The 25,804-nt window shown below is 39.9% G+C and overlaps 1 pseudogene; it reads right to left on the bottom strand.

Annotated features, from left to right (window-relative positions):
• Window positions 1–128: 128 nt before the first annotated feature.
• On the bottom strand, window positions 129–24,823 carry LOC103937254 (annotated as a pseudogene).
• Between the last annotated feature and the right edge of the window lie 981 nt (window positions 24,824–25,804).

Below are 25,804 nucleotides of genomic sequence, written 5' to 3' on the forward strand. Positions count from 1 at the left end.
GGGTACAAACTAAAACTAAAAATATATGATAAACAATTTAGTCATAAATATAAATATACTAATTGTAACATTTTTAACATTAAATGAATATATTTAGAAATAAAAAAACTATTTTATTATTGAAATAATTAATGATGTTATTAATACCCAAGGACCTTGATAAAAAATTAAAAAGGAATAAGATTTTAATCAAAGGAATAGCAAAAGAAGGAAAAGAACCTAATTTCTCCATATTAAAAATAAAAAAGGGTTGTTCCCGTTTAATGGCATGGTTACTAGTTTAGTGCAGATGAATTGAATTAAGGCAAATGATACACACTTTTTCAAGCCTCTCACGTGTTTAATTTTGTATGTTCTTTTGGTTTGACTTATTCAATATGATTTTCTGATATAAAGAGGAGTGTGAGAAACTAAAAACAGTGTGAAGAGTCGTGTTTATAAAAATTGGTTGGAGATGCGCCCTTCGTGTGAGATATAATGTGGTGCCGTCAAATACGGTTGCGAGAGTCCTCTCCGTTGTGAGTCCTCTGCTGTGAGTGCCTTTCTCTTCGTTGTGAAAGAATCTAGTTGTCATCTGTTTACGCGTGTTATCAATGGGCTGGAAGCAATGAGAGAGATCGATGCTAGTGTTTAGGAAAGCCAGCAATGTTATGAATTGAGATTAGCATAATCGCAGTAGGAGTTTATTACTTAGTTAAATAATGAGTTTGTTGGTAGTGTTTAGGAAAGTAGTTGTAAATTGCCAGCTTACAGATTGTTTGGAGTTGTTATGTTATGTTGGCCAACGGCCATTTTATTAATGGTTATGGTAGGAAGATTGAAATTTTAAATTAAATTTGTAAATAAAAAAATAAAAAAGACATGTCACCAATAAGAAAAAGCAGGTTAATTGATACTTAGTCAATAATCTAATAATTTATAACTACATTATTTGGTTTAAAGAATTTGGTCTTCCTAACATTATCCTTTTTATTAAAGAATACTTCTCCTTCCCCAAACTTCCACCTCCGTTGCTATCTGTGCTACAGGTTAAGGTCGAAGTGGATCCTATCAGTTTTCAATTCTGGGAAGGTTTTTGGTTTGAGAGGAGTTCTGGCTCGATCTGCTAATAGCTAATCTAGCTAAAAGCCAATTAAACAAGTAATTAAAAAAACGATTACAACTTTGCGAAGCCATAGTTGCTTGGATGACATTACGTAGTTGCTTGGATAACATTACAAGTACTTTGTTGTGTTACATATATAATGCAAATTACGTGTGCTGGCAAAACCCTCAATCTAATTTTATTTCATCACAAGCTTATTGTTCAGACCATACCATAAACTAGCAGATATATATGGTTAAATCAGGGCAGAAGCAGCCCGATAGTCAGTCCCGCCAGGGCATGTAAATGTGCTGCTTGGGTCATCCTTAGAGTAACTATAAGCATCCCCGCTCCGACTCTTAAAAAACCTAGACAAGTCTGCAAGGCCACAGCTCCCAGAATTGCAACAATGTTGCTTGTGGAGCCTAAAATAATCTTAAAAATTCTAGAGAAGACATGTGGATTTTTTTTCCCAAGAAAGACAAGATTACTCTCAATAAATGGGCAGACTTTTCAGATACTCTCACGCGCAGCTCACACCCCTGAAGGTCACAACAGCTGAATACGACTACCAACAGCTCACTTACCTTTGGCAAGGAAAAGTCAAAGCATTAAAGATAATGATTAATTACCCAAATCCTATTTTTAATACATTCCCAATTGAAGATTGACTCCATTCAAGTAAGTAATCCCAATTTAAATCAATTAGGGATAATTACTCCATTATCTCAAGATATTATTTCCTATTTAATATCTTGAGACTATTTCTCTATAAACCTTGGCCAATAGGATGCCGCCATGTGTAGGGTAAAACCCTAACACCATGGCCGGCCACTCCTCTAGATATACCCCAATTCTACCAATTTTCGGTAAGCTTTTGCTACCTCCTAAAAGTCTTAAACACTTTAATCTTCTCAGAGAAACTAACTTAGGCACCAGAGATCCATTGTCCTAACCCCCCCCCCCACCTCGTGGGCGCATGAGGATTAGGTTCTTGATCAAAGGTGCTTATTGTTTTGCAGGTTCATTTTCGTCAAAGCTAGAGACGATGGAAATTTGCATCGACAAATTGGTACTTTCATTGAGAGCTAATTCAAGTACTCGAAGAAGCCTCTTGCATTTGGTTTCTTGAATTTTCTATTGTGTTGAATTTCTCACACGTTGTATCAATTAATTTTTCCTAGAAAAGTTTCTTGATCAATCCCTGGAGAAGGGATACAATGGTAGGAAATTCAGAAACCATGATGAATGAAACCCCGTACGTACAAGGATTTGGACCGAAGAGTGGAGACAAGGACATAGCCCCGAGATGACGATCTTTAAGGCTCAACACTACAACGGGAAGAGCCCCACCACCGCGGAGCCAAGCCACCACCGTTTCCTTGACTTAGCAGCCACGACAAGGTTGCCAGGCCACGACCCAAGTACCAGCATTGCTGCCCTTGTAGATCAATAACCCTTAAAACCCTTGGTAGGAGGTCGATGTCCACTTCTTAGCCCATGGGCAGGCGGCCAAAAGCTTAGCAGCAGTCACATGAGGCCTAGGGCAGGAGGCTCAGCCCACTGCAGTAGTAAGCTTAGCTGCACTGCAAGCCCACGGGCAGACGGCCCAGGCCCAACTCGATACCAGCTGAGCCTAGCCCACTACAAGCCGAGCCCAAGCTCTTGAGGAACAAGCCGCGACTTAGCATGTAGCGTAGGCCCAGCGTCAGCTAGCTCACACACCACCCCAGCGCGCCTCTGCGCACGCTCCGACCACCCAACCTAGTTGGCCCACCTCGCGACTTGCTTCGATGACCCGGCACGCGGCCTAGTCAAATCCAAGGCCACCTTTAGCGATCCAAATCCCGACCAATCGACCCAGGGTTATTTTCACCCTACTTTTCTACAAGAATGCATGCTCTGGGCTCAAGCTTTGTACCTACAATCCATTACACTTCCACCACACATAGAGACACCTATTATCTAGACTCTTCCAATCCAAATGACGAGCACATTTTGCCTTAGCAGGTCATCAATTTGACAAACGCCTTCACATAACATACCACCTTGGTGAACCAGCTCCTTGAGTGCATCAAGGCGCAACGCGCCCCAAACAAGGTGTCCTGAAGCAACACAAGGGTGGAAAAACGTGACTCATTCTAACAATGTCCCAGTAAAGAGTCGCTCAACCCGTCACTAACTGTGTATTCAGGTAGTATGCACTCTTGTTTAGGCATTCAGAAAAACATTTTCTCCTTCCTCAGTGCGCAGAGAAGCGTGTCATTCCCAACTTAGTTCACGAGTTAGTGTGTATTCGAGGTTGGGTCAACACTCCAATGAGCATTCGGGAAATTCCTGGCGAAGCATCCACATAAGGCTAGACCTACAAGGAGATCCTCTTGCGAGGCATTGGAGTAGGAAGCCATATGATGAATTAAGAAGAGTACAAGAGTAATCCAGCTCAAGTTCCATTGGAAACCTCCGCCAAGCGCAATGGCAAGCAGCACATAATGAACCACGTGCACCGCGACCGTGATGCAGACGAGCAGTACATGCTGAAGAGCAACATGGACTAGCAGGTCAACACCAGGGGCAGTTGAAGGCATCGTTGCCCTACCAGGCACAAATCCGAGAGGAAGTACAAAGGCTCGTAGTAGAGCAGTTGCATAGATTCCAACGCATTGAGACAACCGACAATGCCTTTCGTAGAGACGTGGCCAACATAAGTAGGTCACCATTTACAGATGAGATCGACCAGACGAAGCCACCTTGAAAGTTTAGCCCGCCACATTTCACCTCATTTAATGAGATGAAGATCCGGATAAACACTTGATGCATTACTGAAGCGCCATGACCCTCTACGGTAACAATGACGCTTTCATGTGCAAAATCCTTGCCATGATGCTCTAAGGAGAGGCACAAGACTGGTTCCACACCCTGCCGCCACGTCAACGAACTTTACTTGGTCTTCACTAAGGAATATTCGTCCTATAGCTCAATTAAGAAGTCTGAACACTTCTTTAACATGAAGAAGGACCCGAAGGAATCACTTCGCATATACGTCAAGAGGTTTAAGGTGGAGAAGGCGAAGATCATTGGATGCGATGACAGTATTGCAAGCTTAGCCTTTAGGAAGTGGTTCCCAGCGAATCACCTAATTTTCGAAGAGCTGATCATGGGTGAGAACTTAAACGATTCTTATGCTTTGGTAGAAAAACACTCTTTTCTAGGATAAGGCTAAGCGCTCACAGGAGCTGCTTGAGTAGCATCACAAAGACGCAGAGCCAGCTCAGAAGAAGGCGGGCGATAAATCACTCAATGATAAAAACAAGCTATGAAGCATATGCAGGGATCGATCCCTGGAAAATAGAGGCTCAGCGCCCAATATGTACACCAAGTTCTCAGTCCCAATCAACCAGATCATTCGTGACCTTAAGGGCAAACCGTGGTTTAAGATGTTGCAACCCATGAGGGGAAACACCTCCAAAATGGATCAGACAAAGTATTGCGCATTCCACAGAGGTCCGGGGTATGCAACCAACAACTACTTCATATGGATGAAGTACCTTGAGAAGCTTATGAAGGAGGGCAAGTGCGACCAATATGTTGACAAGTCAGCTACCCAACTAAGGCGAGAAGCAGACGCCGATGCCCAACCCCCTGTTTAGATGATCTTAATTAACAACATCTTTGCCGAATCCGAGCATCTGGGGGCCACCAATAGTTACAAGAAGAAGAAAATACAGTATGCGAGATCGGTCTTTCAGGTTCAAGCTATAGATGTTGTACCTGGACCAATCATCGGCTTCACCGAAAAGGGCGCTGAAGGTGTAGACTTTCTTCACGATGATGCCTTGGTGATTTCTGCTCAACTGGCCCACTCTATTGTTGACAAAATTATGGTGAACAACGACAACTCAGTCAATATCCTACAACTGTTGGTCATCTAGAAAATGGGCTTGTAAAGCATGATCAAATACAAAGCAGAGACCTTGACCAGATTCAACGAACTTACCTCGACTGCTATTGGCATAATCACGTTTAACGTAACCAGTCCTTTAATTGTCTCATTGCAGACTTTCATGGTTGTTAGCAACCTATCTCCCTATAATGGGATATTGGGTCGACCTTGGCAAGTGAAGATTGGTGTTGTGACCTCGATTAAGTATCATAAGATCTGATTTCGTATCTTAGGAGAAGTAGTCGGAGAGATCAAAGGTGACCGGGCCATGTCTAGGCGATGTATTGTATAAGTTCTCAATAAGACAAAGAATAAGTTTTTCACCCCAACAGTAGCAGTTGAAGTACAGAAAGATAATTCTACATCCACCAAATAGTAATCATGCCAAATTGGTCAGGAAGTTAGCGTCAAGGTCGACAATGTCCTAGCAGATGAATCAGGATGAAAACCCAAAGAATACGTCGAGCACATCTTCCTTGACCCTATGCAGCAGTTGAACCACTGCCGAATGCACATCTAAAGAATATTTGAGCAATCTTGGGTATGAAGTTCCCCACTACTTTAAAAGAGATCCAAAGTCTGACTTGGCAAGCAGTTGGACTCAATCTTTTTTTCTCTCAATCTGCCGACCAATGCAAGCCTTTTTTTAAAGCAATCAATAGGGCACAGAGAGACAAATGAGATGAGAAGTGCAAGAAAGCAATCTAGGACTTGAAAAAGTACCTAACATCACCTCCCATAATGTTCAAGTCGGAAGCAGCGGAAGACCTATGCATCTAAGAGGTATCTGAAGCAACAATGAGCTCTACCCTCATACGAGAGAAGCTGTGGCTCAAACACCTGTACTCCATAGTTCAAAAACTCTCATCAATGTGAAAACCAGATACCTAAAAATCAAAACTTTGATTTTAGCACTAGTTGTTGCAACCCGAAAGCTCAAGTTGTACTTTCAGGCATACGCAGTTATCATCATAATGCAATATTTTGCACAATCTAGAAGCACGACGTTAAATGCGTAAAAACTGATGGACGTTGCAATAAGCCCAGCAACTTAGCCCAGAAATGCCCTAGAAGCGGCCGTGCACATCGTAGTTGCACCAGCCCCACCTGTATGAGATATCTAGCGTTTGCACCTCGATGGATCATCCAACTACTTGGGATCGGGATCAGGCCTAGTTCTCACTACCCTAGATGGTTCGATGCTCGAACAGGCGGTTACTTTAAGCTTCAAAGAATCAAACTACTAAGTGGAGTATGAAGCCCTACTAGCAGGTTTCGGATTGGAGAAAAACCTAGTGATGAAGAAGTTCATGATCTATTCCAATTCCTACCTAATCACCAACCAAACCTTAAGGGAGTACACAGCAAAGCATCCAAGGATGACATGATACCTTAAGAAGGTATGAGAGTAACTAGCGACGTTCTAAGCATACACACTTACTTAGGTTCCACGAGTAGAAAATTCCCACGCAGAAGCACTAGCAGGCTTAGGCTCTACCTTAGACCATTAGCTCAAGTGCTCCATCCCTGGTGCACTTGGAAAAGCCGAGCAAAGATGAGGAACTAGTAGTCGAGATGGCACAAATTAATATAACTCCAAGTTGGTAGGATCTTGTTATCGACTACATAGCCAGCGGAACGCTGCTCATAGACAATTAGAGTCCAAGAAGCTCCAGATAAAGGCAGCACATTATTACATATGGGACGACATGCTCGTTCGCAAATTCTTCTCAAGGACTACATCTCTACAGCTTATTGCCTCTTGACGACCTGAAGATTCTAAGCTCAATCCACGAAGACGTTTGTGGAAACCACTCTTATGGCCACTCCTTAGCGCAAAAAAGGCTCTTGATGCAGGCTACTACTAGCCAACTAGGCATCTGGACCCCAAGAAGTATGTACAAAGATGCGACAATTGCTAGCGCTTCAAGCCCATGTTCGCATAACCTGCCAGCAAACTTGACCCACAAACGAGCTATTGACCATTAATACAGTGGGCAATTGACCTCGTGGGACCAATGTTACCTGCCACTAAAGGCAAAGGCATGACGATCGTATCAACCAACTATTTCACAAAATGGGTCGAAACTGAACCTATGACTACAACTACCCAGACGGACATAGAGAGCTTTATATGGAAGAACCTCATTTGCCACTTCATCATCCCTTACTCCATCATCACATACAATGGTCTGTAGTTCGTGGGCAAAAACTTGGCGAAGTTCTTAAAAAAATATGGCATCATATAACACATGTCCACGCCCCGGTATCCGCAAGGTAATGGGAAGGTCGAGGCGTCTAACAAGACCATTCTCAATTGCCTTAAGAAGTCCCTCTCAGACAAGAAGGGCAAATGGCCAGATGAGCTCCCCGATGTTCTGTGGGCGTATCGTACCACCAAAAGATGAGCAACCGGCGAAACTCCATTCTCCCTAGCATTTGGTTATAAGGCGATCTTTCCTCCCAACATCATAGTGCCAAGCATCAGCACTGTATTGCCAAATTTCGAGCATAACGAGAAGGAAATGGCCATAAACTTAGACTTGGAAGAGAAAGAGCGCGAAAAAGTTATCACCCACATTGCAGCCTATCAGCAGGTAGATCATCTCTAGCTACAACAAGAGGGCGATGATCCGGTAGTTCGAGCCATGAAACTTAGTCATTAGAAAAGCCTTCATAATCGCTCGTCGGTAAGGCTTCAAAAAGATGGCTCTCATCTGGAAAGGTTCTTACAAAATCAACCGAGTAAGCGGAAATGGTAGCTACATCATCACCACTATGAGCGACAAAGAGATTGAAAAATAGTGGAATGCCTAAACCTGAGATAGTACTACGTGTGATCTTCCGCCATTCCTTAGACCATGTTCAAGATAAATAAAGTTCAAAGACTCAAGCAGCTTGACGAACAAGACCTCACATGCTGAGGATTATTAGTTGTTATGCTATTATTGCTTACAAGTGAAGTCAATATATTTCTCTGTTTTCAATGAAGATTAAAGGAATTATTCACAAGCCTGGGCCGAATGCATAAACAAACTGACCACCCCTACCAAAGCAGAAGACACCCCTGCCCTTACAGACATGGCATTTTGTTCTCCCATCAGGAGAGGGTAAACTGATCCAGGATATCCAGACGTGGATGGGTTTTAGGACTGCTCAGTTTCCCCAGAATGTATCGACTACCTACGTCGGACTGCTCCTAGAATTGGCCATAATAGATTTTTTCCTAAAAAACTTAGTCGACTGAATGATTTAATTCCGCTGGAGGCCAGGTCTCTAACTAGAAGAGATGCTAAGTGGATCCTTACCCATGAAAGAATTTGTGTGACTAGATGGTTTGTTCTCAACGTGCAAGCCTTCATGAACGTAACTCGACTTTAAAGTGTTGCAATACTAGTTAAGCGACCTGTAGAATCAAGTTAGAATTGCGGCTCAAGAGATCCATATTGAGCTATATGCAGCTTAGAAGATCTATAGATTAGCAGCTCAGAATAATATGGTCTCTGACGCGCAATTTCACTAACACCTTAAGCCTAAAACGCCTCTGAGAGCTAGAGATGACACCTAAAGTGGTCACGCGAGTCATCTAGTTTCTGTAAGCGAGACGTCTGGCCGATGACCCAATGGCTGACAGCCCTAGGCAATTTGTAAGCTGAGACTTACACCTATTATGACTACGTAAACCCATCTGTTTATTTAAAAGCAGCGCCTTCGACCGATGGTCTAGGGTTTAAGTCTTGCAAGAGCTAAAGTCGAAATATATGACTATACCATTTACGTGGACTTTTCTGCTTTCTACAAGAAGCATGTGCCCGGTCGCCAGCTCTATAAGTTAAAAATTTCGCAATATGCCCCAGGATGGCCAAGGCTCGTGCAGCTGCTAAAGCCAAAATGTACGACTGTAGTAGCTACGTGGACTCTTTTGCTTTGTATAAGAAACACATGTTCGGCCGTCGGCTCTATAAGTTAAAAATTTTGCAACATGCCCCGGGAGGGCCAAGGTATGTGTAGTCGCTAAAGCCGACATGTACGACTATAGTAGCTATGCGAACTCTTCTGCTTTCTATGAGAGGCACATGTCTGGCTGCTAACTCTATAAGTTAAAATTTTCGCAACATGTCCCAAGAAGGCTAAGGCTCGTGCAACCGCTAAAGCCGAAATGTACGACTCTAGCAGCTACGTGAACTCCTTTATTTTCTACAAGAAGCACGTGTCAGGCCGCCGGCTCTATAAGTTAAAAATTTCGAAGCATGCCCTAAGAAAGCCAAGGCTTGTGCAGCCGCTAAAGTGGAAATGTACGATTATAATAGCTACGCGAACTCCTTTGCTTTTTATGAGAAGCATGTGTCCAGCTACCAGCTCTATAAGTTAAAAATTTTGCCATATGCCCCGAGAGGGCCAAGGCTTATGCAACTGCTAAAGCCGAAATGTATTATTATAGCAGCTATGCTAACTCATCTATTTTCTACGAGAAGCATGTGTCAGGCCATCGGCTCTACAAGTTAAAAATTTTGCAATATGCCCCACGTGGGCCAAGGCTTATGCAGCAGCCAAAGACGAGATTCATGACTATAGCAGCTACATGGACTTGCCTATTTCTTTTGGAGGTTACGAGCTTGGCCGCCGACTCTATAAGTTATAAATCTTGCATTTTTTCCTTATGCAGGTAAAGCTTCTTGAGCATCAATGCCGAAATTAAAACCTAAGTGATAACATGGAATCGACTACTTTATTAAAGTAGCTCACCCAGCCGCCCGCCCTACAGTGAAGTTTTGCAAAAAACATGGTGAAATAGAAGGATGAAGCAAAGCAAGGAAAGCTATTTATTAAATTTCTAGCAAATTAATAAACTGGCTCGAAGGCCATCAAAGTTCAAATAAAGCAAAACAAAAAGGAAAAGAAGAAAATTCCTAAGTTTAAGCAAAAAGACTACTTATTAGCAGTATGCGCAACCACTGGTCTCTCGACTGCCACGCCTTCAGCAGCCACACCACTCTCAATAGCTAAAGCTTTTATCTGCTCATCCTCAGCTGCCCTTGCCTAAACTACCTGACCTTTAGTTGCTCTACCAAAGGCAGCCTCAAACGAGGAGTCAAGCAGATCAACTGGAAAAATGAAGAAAGTTTTGAAGTCTTTCTTGAAAAAATCATAATTCGACGGCCTGTCCTGAAGATGGTTTACATAGCCATGTTTGTAGAAATTGGCCTAACAAGAAGCGCCACTTTCATGACCGACTTTCTCATTCTTTAGATGCACATTCTCCTCAACAAGCCTAATGTGAGCATCTTGCAGCTTATCCAATTCATTTTCGGGTTCTCACTAGCAGATAACGCACCTTGCAGATCCATTTCATTTGACTTAAGCTTACTGGCAACATCCTTGAGACGAGACATTTCAGAAAGAATGAAGACAAACTCATCGTCCTTGGTGAAATAAGCAGATTGTAGCTTTGAATTGATACACTCAAGGTCCTTGATCACCAATGCAACACGACTGACTTTCTTCTGTGCAGCTTCTAACATCGCTTAAGTCACATTAAGCTCAGCCTTCAGATGGATGACCTCCTGATGAAAAGACATCAGACCTCTTCAAAACTGCGAGTTTAGATTTGAGCTTTTCAATCTTTTTAGCAGCCGAGCAAAGCTAAGCCATCAGCACAACTTTGGCCTCCTTAGCACACTTGACAGCATCCTGATCGATGCGCATAGACTTAGCTACCAACAACAAAGTCTTATGCATTGTAGCAATCAGGGATGACCTTCTTGAATAGGTAGGACGCTTCACAAAAGAGTCTGAGCAAACAACAACTTTCCAAACACTATCAATTAGGGGTGGGCAAACGAGTATAGGAATCGCAGGTCGGGACAAGTAATGAAGGTTCAGGGTAGATACGGGCTAGTTCCTAATTTGTTAAAAAAAAACAGGGTGGTGCTGGGCTTTGAAATTTTAGGTTCGGGCTGGTTCCAAAAGTATAGAAAAACGGGTACCCGGACTGGCCCGTTTGTAATTGCAATGAATGGATGAGATTGAAGAGGAACTTACCATCCAATCTAAACTGTTAGTTTTACCCCAGTACCTCTCCTCCTCGAGCTCGACCCTATCATTAAACTCGACTCAATTCTTTCTCGAGTCTCACCGTCTCACCTCGTTGTCTCCTCCACCACCCTGACATCACGATAGCCTTGACGACCACCATGACGGCTTTGGCGACCACCACGATGGCCCAACAACCTTGATTGTCCTCATCGAGTCCTTGATGACATCCCTGACTTAGAGAACCTAGGCACCCCACCACCCATCTTCTTAATTTGTCATATCTCTCGCAACTTCCGCAGCGTAGTCTTATGGTGCACTCAGTCTCACAGGTAAAAACCAAACCCCTATTTCCTTTCTACTTGTTTTCAGATACCTTGATTTATCATATTTTTTCAATTTTTGTTACAAATTTTAATGAGATATGCTTTACTCTGTAATCCATTTTTTCTTTTTTTCTTTTTTATTTTTTATCAAATTTTGTTTTAAAATTAATTGAATTAAACATGTATTTGTTCATGCGAGATGTGATGGATATGTGGAATTGTTATGGGGTAAAAGAATTCAAGGGTTTTGAGTATTGGGTTTTTTTGTTTCAGATATTTCTTAGTATCCTTCGGTTTAAACTGGCATATATGTAATTTAGTGAAGCAAAAAGCTAAGTTCTTGAATGGATTGAACTAATTTGTTTCTTTGATGGATCTAATACTAGTAATTATTAGCTGCGTTCACCTTCGACGCCACTGTGGACCTGATGGTGAATGAGTAAAGGTGAAATTGATAGTAAAAGTCTGGGTTTTTTGATGCATGTTGTGGGGCTATCTACACAGATGGGACTTTCAAGTAATGTGTCATGCAGTGGTTACTCAGCCCAAACCAACGAAGGTTGGTTCTAATTTAGTTATTACCTTCTGAACATGTTGAAATTAATCACATATATGGGTACTAACAGGTTATATGAGAGTGTGTTGTCTGATTGTGTTGTCATACGCGTTGATAGACCTAGAAACTTTGTTCTTTCTTCTCAATTAAGTTTACAATTTAGTGTTATTTCTTTTATGGATGGGTGCAATTGTGCATTTTTGCTTCTCTAAAATTTAATAACTAATATCCAAGACATGCATATTGTAAGAATGTCTTATTGATTATTTAGTAGAGTAAAACGATTTGGTGTCGAAATTTACTTTTTCTAGTTTTTTTTGTTCTTTCTTTTCTTGGTGTTGTTAGGATATAGGGAGGTCATTGTTTTTTTTATTGAGACTTGAGAGTTGAGTCTGTCTTTGCCATTCCTATTCATGCAATGAAGTCTAGCAACTTCTTGTTATTCAATGTCCTTGTATTAGTTTCATGTGTCTAGGGTGGGGAGTGCAAGAAGTTTAAAGTGCTAACTGTGTTGCTTCTTTTCGTCCTTCTTTATGGTAGTTTATTAGTCTTGGTTGATGATGCCTTGGGGCATCAACAGTATTATTTCATAGACAAATGTGCAACTTTAATAAAAATAAAAAAAAGTTCAAGAAAAGATAGAACAATGTGCCATCTTAATAGTACCATAAGTCTATGTTGATTACAGTGATATTATGAGAAAGGTGCCCTATTGACTAATTCATTTTAGGTGCTACAATTATTGTTGAAGGTTCAGATTTATAAGAAACTTTGGGTTTTTAATGTCTTCTGACCATTCTTCTTATTCTGCTTTTACACCAGAAAGTAATATTTATATTCTTACACGTGAGTCTATTGTTGCATTGTGCAATGTCCTTGTGACACTTTTTTGGATGTAATGTTGCCCATGGAGTTGGATGTTGGACTTTGTAATGTTTGGATGTGTTGTGCAAATTGTAAAGTCTGTATTTAAATATGTGAATGCAAATTGTAAAACGTTAAAATTTGTAAAAATTAAGTGCTTTTTATCCTTAAAAAAAAGGGGAAACCAATGTACCCGGACCAAATCGGCCTATTTCAAACAGTCCAAGTTTAGTTCAGTTCCTGTTTTAAAATATATTGTATCTGTACTCGACCGGTCCATTTCTTTTAAACTTCGGTCTGGTCCGGTTCCTTTAAAATTGGACCCGGCCCGACCCGTGCCCAACCCTACTATCAATAAATTTGGAGCATACATCAAGGTCCTCAAGCAGGATAGCCTTCAGCATCGCACAAACCTCGGGAAACTCCTCAGCCTCAGACTCGGTGGATATCCCTTTTTCAGCAGGCGAATCAGTCGCAACGAAAGGAGGACCATGCCCAAGCGCCACCTTAGCAGTAGAATCCACTTTCCCGCTCTTCATAGCAGTGAACCTCTAAGAAGCCAATTCGGACTTAGCTCCCGATGTATACTTCGGCACAAACCCAAACACTTGAGGCACCATCGAACCTTTCTGTTGGGCAATTCTCTCAGCAATGGTCATGGTTACCTTCGAAGCAGCAAGTTTCACAGGCTTAGACTCAATAGTCTTTTTCGTCTCCTTGACTTATTCTCAACCGAAGGCTCATAAGTAGGTGAAAAAGATCTTTTTTTTCCACCCTCATTGGTAGTAAGCTCTACAGCAGCGATCAGATGAGCAAACTCCTCATCCTTTATCCACTTTTTCTCTTCCTTAAGAAGCTGCCCTCTTTTCTCCAGATGAAGAGGACTGAGCAGCCAACACCACTCATGGTACGTAGCAAGAATGCCCAAGGTAATGTGCACTTTCTTCGTATCCGTCAAAATTCTTGGAGTTTAACCAAATTTCGAATCAACACAAAGTAAGAAAGACGATCTATAAACTGAAGTCATAGAGCAGCTCAACAAAAATTAAAGCTGATTGAGAATGAAGCAGTTCACTTACCATTGATAAAGACAGTCGGAACATACAACTTAGGAGAGGAGTCAGATTCCTACTTTCTACTTACCTCCAAGGTATCTCTCACCAACTCATTATCACCTTTGCAGGAAGCATTAAGCAGCATAAGGAAAAACCTCAGCTGCCCCACGCCTTCCTTTTGGTACTAAAACTCATTTATGGACAAGCCAATATCAAAAAACCTGCTCAAGCTCAAGCACCCCACCATTACACGAACTGCATTCGGGGAGCACTGACCAGGCGCGCATTTCATGGAGCAGATCACCTCCTGAAAAAAACGCGGTATGAGAAAAGTAAATTCCAACTCAAAGTAATACAGATGGAATTTAATAGCCATCTACCTAGCAGTGGCACCCTCGCCGCACGGTTCATGACTACTATCATCATTCACCTGCTTGACACGAACCCCTGACAGAATCGCATGCTTATATGTGTCAAGAAAATCCCAAAACAGCTCATTGGAATAAATCTTGACATGTGCTATCTTGAAGTAGCCTACCTTGTTGGAAGAACCACCTAAACGATACAAAGGTGGATGATATTCATCACTTTTACAATCATAGGAATATATCTCAAAATCCCTGTAAAAAGTATGAAGAAAAATATTTAGAAGGCAGTTCATGATAAAAGAATAATAAAAAAATAAAAAAAATTAAAGAAGGATAATAGAGCCCAGCGCACCAACGGTAGGCCCCACGACCTAACTTGCTATGCTCAACCAGGCCAAAATGGCCCAGCTTACACTCTTTCTTTCCTACATGCAGCCTAAGTGATAGGAGCATATTCATGCGACTTAAATGGCTTGTTCTCGTGCATTTACGTTATGTTTCTTTAGTTATTTTAGTCCTTTATGCTTCTTTTGTGTGTTTTCAGGTTCTAAGGGCAAAGTATGCAAAATGGTGCATTTTGGTGCATTTTGGAGTAGTTTGGGGCATTAAATGGATTGCATATACTTGAAGCCAAGTAGATGGACGAAATTGAAGACCAAAGGAGGCCCTTTGTACCAGAAATTCACACCAACACATCCCATTTCAGATTGCATTCCAATCATTCCAGCCAAGCCACATGCACTCCCTTTAATTTATTCAACCTAGATGTCAAAGCACATGCACTCCCATCCATTTCATCATTGCAGCCACATATAGCTTTAATTCACATGTAAACAATCATGCATTCCCTTCATATAAATCAGCCACATGCACCCATAATCATTCAACCAACTTTGCACATGCATTCATCATCATAACCTAGCTGTCATTACCCTTTAATCACATGCATAAATCAGCCACATGCATCTCCCATCACCATTCCAGATTTCCACCAAGTTCCTAGCTGTCATATTCCCTCCTTTTCACCTATAAATAAGCATCCATTGCAGCCACAATTCATTCATTCCCATTCATACACAATACACTCTTCCATATTCAGAAATTCATCCATTCATACACATTCCCACCATCAAACTATCCTTAGACCTTGTGCAGCAACAAAGAGGAAGAGAAGAGGGCCTAAACGTTCATACAATTCAAGTTTGAGTTGTTGGAATGTTTAGGTGTTTCTTTTCCTTTGATTTCAATGTTTAATTTCAATTCTCTTTGTTTTGTACGTATGAGGAACTAAACCCTCCCTTGGCTAGGGGGGATTCGAAATATATGTTTATGCTTGCATTTTGATTTGATTACTTCTAATTGCGTTTCATAAGTTGTGGATTGAATTTGTTTAACTGTTTGATTGATAACTTATTTATGTATGTTTATTGAGAGTACACGCTTAATTTTCATGCATGAATATGACGCTAGAATATAAGTGAGTTTCACCTAATAGTTACGAACTTATATTCACAAGTAGTGGAGGTTGCTTATAAACAATCGCGTTAAACGAATTCTTGGCATAAGTTTCATGCAATCATGGTAATGAATGCCTCGTCAACACTTATAATTTTCATAGAGCGTAATGATTCTTGCTTGTATCTCTATTATGCAATCATGTAGGGGACTTGTGGGGAATGTTTTGGGTTGTCGTATGCAATCATCCAATTCAATAACGTTAGGAAGATTTGAAGGTTAATTAGTGCATCACGGTTAACTTGGGGTGTTGAGAATTCATGGTTTATTGAAATGCAATTGGAAATCTTTTTATTATGCAAGTGTAACATGTGTGGAGATGAACCCCTTAGCTAACCATCTCATCCATTCAATTCCATCACATTCATCTTTACAATCTGTTTTTAATTACAATATGTGCATTTTAGTTAATTTCGTCAAAAACTCATCCCCCCTTACTTTAGTGTCCAACTTAGTTAGAAAGTGTCTTAGTTTGTGTTTCCAAGTGTTTTGATTCATTTTATTACCCAATTTCGTCCAAAGTAGTCAAAGAGCTCAAAACTGCCCATAAAGTGTTTTTAAGGCAGTTTTGAGTGTTTTGGGTGCTGTTTGAGTCTTTTGGTTTGTTTTAGTGTTTTAAATGTTTAGTTTTGCATTCTTTGAGTCTAGTTTAGTGTTTTAAACTTTATTTTACGTTTTTGAGTCAGTTTCCAAGTGATTTTGCAATCCCTCCTAATCCCCGGTTAAGAACAATCCCTACTTATATCTATACTACAATTGTCAAAAAGAGGGTTTAATTTGTGTGCGTATAATTGTCGCATCACTAAGCCGCTCCAACCCAACACAAAAGGAGGCCCACGCCTCCCTCCTATTCTCTCTCTTGCGCTCAACAAGGCCTAAGGCCCCTCGGCCCAATTTGCCATCAACAGAGACTCGGTCTATGCCAATCTCTTTCTTTTCTTCCATAGTAGGCTTGAGACTGTTGCATGATGCTTGCCCTGCGCCAAGCCCAACTAGATGGGCTAGAGCCTTACGGTTCGCTCAGCTCCGAGCCCCAGCGCTCCTATCACCTAGGCCCAAGCCGAGCCGAGCATCTAGCCCACGCCAGCCGAGCACCTAGCCCATGCCAGCCGAGCTCTGCCTCCACATCACCTGTGCACAGCAGCCTCGTGGCACCCTTGCCCCGTTCTTCAAGCCACCTCGGCCTTGTTGAGCCAATTTTTCAAGTTCCAAGATGCCCAAAAAATCAAGAAGAAAAAAATTCAAATTTTTCTTACCTTGGTGCGGCACAGAGAAGAAGAACAACAACAAGAGATGACTCTTATCAAGGGCAAGAGAATAAGAAAGCTAGAGGAAGGGGAACAATTTTCTTCTGGCTTCTCTCTTCCTTGTTGGAATGATCATTGTTCTCCAAATTTATTTAATCCCCTACTTAAGGCAGAATTAAATAGGTATTGAGGGAAATTGGTTTCCTTTCCTAGAAGAAGTCTATCTTTAAATCAAGGAAGGAGATCAAGTTCAAATTGGGAAACAACTCTATAAGTCCATGCAGCTTAGGATTTCTACATCTATTGCCCTTTTCCTACGTGCAGCCCAGGTGTGGGGGCATTTTTAGAGCCTAAAATAATCCCAAAATTTCTGGAGGCGACACGTGGACTTTTTCCCAAGAAAGACAAGATTGTCCTCAATAAATGGACAGGCTCCTCAGATACTCCCACGCGCAGCTCAACCCTTGAAGGTCCCATCAGCTGAATACGACTGCCGACAACTGACCTGCCCTTGGCAAAGAAAAGTCAAACCATTAAAGATAAGGATTAATTACCCAAATCCTATCTTTAATACATTCCCAATTAAAGATTTACTCCATTCAAGTAAGTAATCCCAATTTAAATCAATTAGGGATAATTACTACGTTATCTCAAGATATTATTTCCTATTTAATATCTTGAGAATATTTCTCCATAAACCTTGGCCAATAGGATGCCGCCATGTGTAGGGTAAAACCCTAACACCTTGGCCGGCCATTTCCCTATATATACCCCAATTGTACCAATTTTTGGTAAGCTTTTGCTACCCTTAAAAGCCCTAAACATTTTACTCTTCTCAGAGAAACTAACTTAGGCATCAGAGATCCATTGGCATAACCCCCCCCCTTCAAACAAACCTCATGGGTGCATGAGGCTTAGGTCATTGATCAAAGGAGTTGGTTGTTTTCCAGGTGCATTTTCGTCAAAGCTAAAGATAGCCAAAATTTTCATCGAAGTTGATCAGTCTTGAACAATAGTACAAGGGGTTGTTGTGCCTTCTTGGAACCCTCAATTGGTTAGGGCACTACCCACCTTAGACGTTGGACTAAAGTCCATACGTACATTAAACCCATCTACAAGAAAGATGCCACAACAATCCAAATTATTATATTGATTAAGGGCATACTCAGCCAGTGTGTTTGGAGGTCGACCATATCCTTGGCATCGGAGGACGCCCCCACAATCACCTATTTGGCATTGGCCACGTCCTGCTCTATCAAAGTTGTATCCAGTCCGAACCCATATACGAGCCCCTTTGGTGCTGGGACGCACATCTAAGACCCAAGTTTGGCCTTTGCTGAGCTGGAGACCAAACGATGTATTGGGACAATTATTTTTTTGTGTTGAATTCAGCTGCATTGGTTGATACAAAGAAGAGAGCAGCACTTAGGATGGAGAAAAAACTGAGGAGTCTCATTGTGGAAGCTAAGTAACACTAGATTTAATATATTGGTTTTTTGGTGTGGCCGTGAATTTTAAATCCTGAAGAGGTTCATGAGGTTATATTTTGTTGTACATGAACTTACACATGGTCACCAAAGGACCCCATTTTCTAAGCTTGTTCATTTCCACCTATGGCAATAGGAGGACCAATATTTCTTCTTTCCACTATTTTCCACAAGATAAAATGAGACAAACTTTTCTACTAAATGGTAAAACTTTGAGGGTTGAATTAAATTGCCAGCCCTGATTTGTGCCAAAGAAAACCTAAATGTTGACTGACTAAGAGGGCATTGGGCATTGACCAAAAAAAGGGCAGATAACATTTTTGATGGAAACACTATCTAACTAGTTACAGAACAATGGTATCAACGAGCAGAAGAGAAGTTGTAAGCATCAGACTTGTACCATCTGTCATTGGTTTTTTTGTGTGGAAAATTTTGTATTAGTGATGACATTGTGTGTGGGTGTGTGGGTGTGTGGGCGAATTGGATATCGTTTTTGGGCCTGAGGTCTGCCATTAGGCTTTTAGCCTGGAGTTCACCGAAATCGAGCAAATGACTAATATGCCCTCTTATCTTCAAATCCAACGGCCACCATTGCGGCCATTTTGAACTTCGGTATGTTGGGAGTTGTTCGTTCGATGTGTACGAGGGATTCAGTTTGGGTGAGGTGAGGAGATCCTGCAGTGGAAGAGGGATTGGGATTCTGTTTTGTTTTTATCTCTGGCTTGCTTTCTTCGATTTTTGTTATGACCTTAGGATTGTGATTATTGAGAATTTGAGATACTTTAATGGATTTATAAATCCATGAATTTTTATGGGGTTTAATTGATTATAGAAATTTCATATAAAATTTTGATTCAATTCACTCGAAATCTCATAGGAAGATATGAGATTTGTAGATACTTAAAATACACTACGAAATCCCTCCAAGTCCCTCTAATTCCTCAACTTTCACAAATTCTTTAAAATCAATTTCTAATTAAATACACCTGGAATGTTATAAATTTATTTAAAATCCTAATTGAATACACCATGATTTCTAAGAATTTTAATAAACTATCTTAAAATTCTAATTGAATACACTTTGAATTTCAGAGAATCAATTAAAATCATGATTGAATATCCCTAAATTCATTAAAAGAATTAAAATCCCTCAAAATTCCAATTGAATACACCCCCCTTAATCACAAATTAAGTTGTTAGAAGTGCCAACCGGCAATAGTCACACTTTGTGTATAAGAGCACTTGCTCTTTGGTTTGAAAACAAATCAGAATTTACAAGAAAGAAATTAAATACAAAAATATTTGGAGCACTGCTCCTTCATCTCTCCTTCCCTCTTCTTCCATAGCTTTCTTGTGCTACTTGCAGGTTGATTAAGGGAATTGAGAATTGGGTCGTATTAGATTTACTTCTGAGAAAAGGTAACAAAGCTATTGCTTATTTGGCGTTTAAAATTTTTCCTTTAGATTCTGGTTTTGTTTTACTGTTTAGCGATAAGGAGATTATATTCACACATCTCAAATTACTTCCTCCAAATTCTTTTAATTTTTTAATATTTTTTATCAAGTGTTAGAGATATATAGAAAATATTAAAAAAATTAAAAAGTGTGGGAGAAGTAATTTGGAGTACGAATATAATCTCTCTAGCGATATAGAGAATTAGAGATACACTTTTGCATGCATGTTTCTGCTCATGACTTACACTATTAGAGATAAGGTTATTATACAAAATGGTCCCTGAGATTTGCATGATCAATAGAAATGGTCTTTGAGATTGAAAATCAATAGAAATTATCCCTGAGATTGTCCACCATCCATGATTTTAGTCATTCAGTTAAAAACTCTTTGGGCAATTTTCAAAACTTCGTAACTCAATCGATTCTTAACCAAATTCGATCCATAATATATCAAAATGAAGATAAGAAAGTTTAGAACAAGGTTATACCTATTTGGAAGTCCAATGATGGCCGGCAAATAGTCTGAAAGGTGACTGTTCCGCGGGAAAACTGGAAAACTCGCCGGAAACTGGGTAAACTTTAAATGTTCATAACTTCTTCAATACTCAACGAAATTGAGTGATTCAAAAATGAAAATCATACTTCTCAACGAGACGAAGAGAATGGTATCTTTGTTTACTGCTAACGCTCCGTTTTTTGGCCAGAAAAATGCTCGAAAGTGGCTAACTCGAAAATGGTTAGCCACTTTCAAGCCGTTGTCCGACCAAACCACGGCGAGTTAGCCTTCGAAAAAGGTACCATTCTCTTTGTCTCGTCAACAAGTATTATTATTATTTTTTTGGAATCACTCGATTTGGTTGAGTATTAAAAAAGTTATGAACGGTTAAATTTACCCAGTTTCCGGTGAGTTTTCTAGTTTTCTCACGGACCAGTCAACTTTCAGGCTATTTTTCGGCCATCTCCAGCAACTATTGGGCTTCAAAATAGGTATAATCTTAATCTACACTTTCCTATCTTCATTTTGATATATTATGGGTCGAATTTGGTTAAGAAACGATTGAGTTACAAAGCTTTGAAAATTGCCCAAAATCGTTTTTAATGAAAGGACCAAAATCATAGATGGTGGACAATCTTAGGGACCATTTCTATTGATTTTCAATCTCAAGGACAATTTCTATTGATCATGCAAATCTCAGGGACCATTTTGTATAATAACCCTTAGAGATACAGTTCAGAGTTTGTATTGTTGTGATTTGAGAATTAATTACTGACTTACCAATTTGTTTTTGGTTGTTTTAAAAAGACAGAATCCAAACTTAGAAGAAGTAAGAGGCAATCAAATTACCCCCTAGCTTTAGTTGAAGCTCTTTCAGCTTCCAGTCTATTTAGTTCATCATCTTGCAACTTTCCACTGTTAATTTACCTTTTCGTGCCGTTTTAGGTTGACTTTCGGATAAACAGTTCCTTAATGCAAGCAAATTTAAAAAATAATGCATGCATTACTGTCTAAAACTAACTGCTAAATCGAAGACACAAGGAGGTGATTACAATTACAACTAGGTCTTAGACTCTTAATAGAAATTTATTGTTTGAAATTTGTTGAGCACTTGAAACATTACAAGTTAAGACTTTGATTTTTATGATATATGATAAGTGTTTTTTATGTTTGTTGTTAATTAAGCACACGGGATACAACTCGGTCTTAGACTCTTAATAAAGATTTATTGTTGAAATTAAGGGGTTAGACTGTTAATAATGATTTGTTGTTTGAGATAACTTTTAAGGGGTTAGGCTCTTACCAACGCAGAAAAGGCTCTTGAGGCAACTTTTACATTTATAGCATTTTAGAACTCGCATAAATACCATAAAACATCTTGAAAGACTACCATTTCAAGTGGATCTTTTCTTTGATGCGAACCAACCTTCTTTTTTCTTAACTCATTCTACTAAAACTTCAAATTATGTTCAATTTGTTGATTGATTGTGAAGCACTTAAGTTGATCTATTTATTTTCCATACACCCTTTTCTACCTTTTTCTATGCATGAGTGTTTTTCTGTTGCATGTTGTAGAAGATGCATGCATGAATCCTTAGGTAACCTTCATTTTTTTCTTCTTCTGTGATGTAGGATAATATAGTGGGGAAGCGGAAATTAGATTGTATTAGCGGAAGCGTAAACACATAAAACTTAAATTGAAACAACAATAAAGGATAACTGGAATCACTCCAGGCGCCTCTCACCCGTTCTTGGCCTCGCACCAAGAATTGGAATTTGGAATCACTCCAAATAAGCTCCTATCGCAGCCAATTTAACTCAACTTTTATTCATAAACTCATTTGTCCACTATGAGGTACAAGGAGGGGCTTTTATAGAGCCTTAAATCTAAAGAGAGCTACTAGACCCACCTCATAACCCTATTTCCCCACCCCACCTTATATTATCACCCCTCAAAAAAGAAAAAAAAATTAAAACACTCTTGCTCCACCCACCTATATTCCTAAAATATCCTTTACATATTCTTCTATTTTGCAGAAATCGAAAGAAATAAACTAAAAAAAGCACTCAACCCAACTACCAACCAACCCCTTACAACACAACACAACGCAACTCGACGGCAACCTCTTGATCTTCATTTTTTCAAACAAGTCCAAAGCCTCATTTTCAAAGAAAGTACAAAAATCGTTGCATTCCAAGTACACATTTTTTTAACTACCATTTGCTGGAACACGTATCCAGCTATCCAAATAACCAGTCTTTCTCCAATAAATAGATCCCAACCTATCCAAATTAGCATAGGAAGAAGGCACACTAACATAAGTAGCTTCATTTGGCTTTCACAAAACAACCCAGATGGGGAAAACATTTAGAAAGAAAAAAAAATCAGATGGGGAAAAAAGAAAAAAAGAGGATAATATTGTGAGAGAAAGGAGATGAAAATGAGCTGAGAGAGCAAAGTAAGAACAGACTTGGCACACGCGCTCATGTCTTCAAGCAGATTTGGTTTCAAAAGCACATAGATCTCAGCAGACTATTTAGAAGCAGACTTGGTGGATTTCTCACAACTGCTTACGTGAGCAGTTTCCTTTTTCTCAGCAAGCGAACCAGTTTCAACAGCAAGAAGAATAGGCCTTGGCGCGATTTTAACAGCAAAGTCCACCTTATCGCTCCTCATAGTAGCAAGCCTCTCCAAAGGTGAACCAGACTTAGCTCCAAACTAACTTCTTGGCACAAACTTCGGCACTATGAGCACGACAGAACCTCTACGTTGAGCAATCCTGTCAACAATCGTACTAGCTATCTTTGACATGGCAGAGGTCACATGCTTAAATCTAGCAACCTCATCTTTCTTTCCCTTGAAAGAAGTCAAGTCAATTACAAGCCTCTCGGCAGCAGACAAACCCTCATGAGCAGCATAGAAAGATAGGGGGAACAAATATCCTCTAACTTTCTCTCTGCTATAGGATAGAATAAATTGTTGTCTGAAGTTGATTTAATCATCTACTTAAGGTAGACTTAAAATAAACTTGAAGTAATTTGCTTACCTTTCCTAGAATGATCTAATTTCTAATTAGAGTGGGAATCTACATCAAAATAAATTGGTCTCGGAGGTTGATTTAATCATCTACTCAAGGTAGACTTAAAATAAACTTTGGAAGTAATTTACTTACCTTTCCTAGAAGGATCTAATTTCCAATTAAAGCGGGAATCTACATCAAAATAGGAAACAATCCTATATTTCCTAAAGCAAGGGAAGATCTCTACACCTACTGCCCTTTCCTGTGAGTAGCCCAATAGGTGTGGGGGCATTTGTGGAGCAAAAAATAATCAATAAAATTATGGAGGTGACACGTGAACTTTTGGATGAAAAGGACAAAATTACCCTCGAGGCACACTGGATTCCTATACGCATGCAACGGACAAGAACGGCTCAATTAAGGAAGAGTCAAAAGTGATCAAAATGGTATTTATTCAAATCCCTCTCATCACTTCTCATAAAATCCTTATTCAAAAGGTAACTTCCAAATTTCATATTTAATTTAAGATTAATTGCCATGTTAATTGCAAGATATTATTTCACATATTATATTGCAATTATTCACCCAATTACACCATATATGGCCAGCCACTATTCTCCAAATAGGGTCGGCCACTCCCCTATAAATAGCCCTATTATCCTACTAAAAAAATTTAAGCCATTTGCTACCCACAAACTCCTAAACACATTCTTTTCATAATTCTAACTTTGGCATCAAAGATTCTTTGGCCTAAGCCCCCCATTCACTGTGGGCATGTGAGGCTTTTGGTCTTAATCTTAGGTGTTATTATTTTGTAGGTGCATTTTAGTTAAAGGAGAATATGGTAAAAATTTGCATCCACAATATTGATAAGTTTTGAACACGGTGCAAGGGTTGTTGCACCCTCATGGAACCCTTAGTTGGTCAGGACACTGCCCGTTAATATTAGTTGTGCACCTAATCTCCCTAGTACACGCACTAGACGTAAAGTGCATAGGTATATTAACCCATCAACAAGAGAGATTTCAAAGAAATCCATGTCGCTGTGTTGGGCATATTCAGCTAGGGTGCTTGGTAGTTGACCATAGCTTTGGCATTGGAGGACACATCAACAATCACCTTTTGACATTTGCCGCGTCCTGCTCCATCGAAGTTGCATCTCGTCCAACCCCTAGTGCGAGCCCTTGTGGTATTGGCACTCACATTTAAGGCTCAGGATTTGCTCGTCGAGTTGGCGGCCACCGCTTGGTACAACAGATGCCCAAACAGTGTTGGCACAATTGTTTAAATGTGGAATCGAACTGCATTGGTTGATGCAAAGAAGAGAATGGCACATAGGATGGAGAAAACTAGAAGGCTTTTAAGGAGTCTCATTACGGGTGCTAAGCGATACCAAAATTTGTAGACTGGTTTTGTGTGGTTGGGTTTTGAATTCTAAGGTGGTTCATGAAGTTATATAGAGCATATGTAGTACTTATATTCGTCATCAAATGACATTAGTTTATTTATTCAACATTTCTGGCTATATTAGTGAGGGACCAAAGCTTCTAATTTCCATAGTAAAAAAGTGATAGAGACATTTCCAAGAAATTGATAAATATCTCCAATTTCTCTTTCTACACAATATCTTCTTTTTTATGAGCCCAAATAAACATATATTAAAAGAGAGAACCCTCTGATACAACAATTCCCAACATAATCAAAATGAAGAGCATCAAAAGCAAAAGGAGGAACATGATGCTTCCACAAATGGCAACCAGTTATTAAAAGACCTTGATGAGCAAAGGCATCAGCAACAAAGTTTGCCTCTCTAAAGATATGGTTCCAAGAGATAATGCTAAATTTGGTCGCCGTCCATTTAATATCTTCAATGGTATGCTCCAGATTCCACGACATCGATCACACTCCTTGCACAACCTAGATGACCAGCTTGGAATCATCTTCCACCATGATCTTCAACACACACTTTCTAAGGCAAACATTAGACCTCTCTGGACTTTTAGCTTTGACTTTGGAGATAGTGGATCCGTAAAGATTTAAAGCCCCACCAACAATAAGAATTCCATTATGGACCCTGATGGCAAAGCCAACAGCTGTATTGTCCTTGCAACGGAACTATCAAAATTTAACTTAACAAAATCTTTATCTGGCGGATGCCATTTAATAATTGTCCATTCATCATAAGAACTCTTCTTAGTAAACTTCTTGTTGTAATTAAAAATCTTTCATACAAAGATAGAGCCAAGAATTTAGATCTCCACGTAGTAGGCATAACTCCTCTGAAAACCTTATTATTTCTATCATTCCAAATTTGCCAACATAAGAATAAAAACAAATTGCGCTCAAGACTTTCCT

The sequence above is a fragment of a genome, unplaced genomic scaffold, assembly GCF_019419815.1.
Source record: "Pyrus x bretschneideri cultivar Hongxiangsu unplaced genomic scaffold, Pyrus_bretschneideri_v1 Contig14, whole genome shotgun sequence".
Taxonomy (NCBI): Eukaryota; Viridiplantae; Streptophyta; class Magnoliopsida; order Rosales; family Rosaceae; genus Pyrus; species Pyrus x bretschneideri.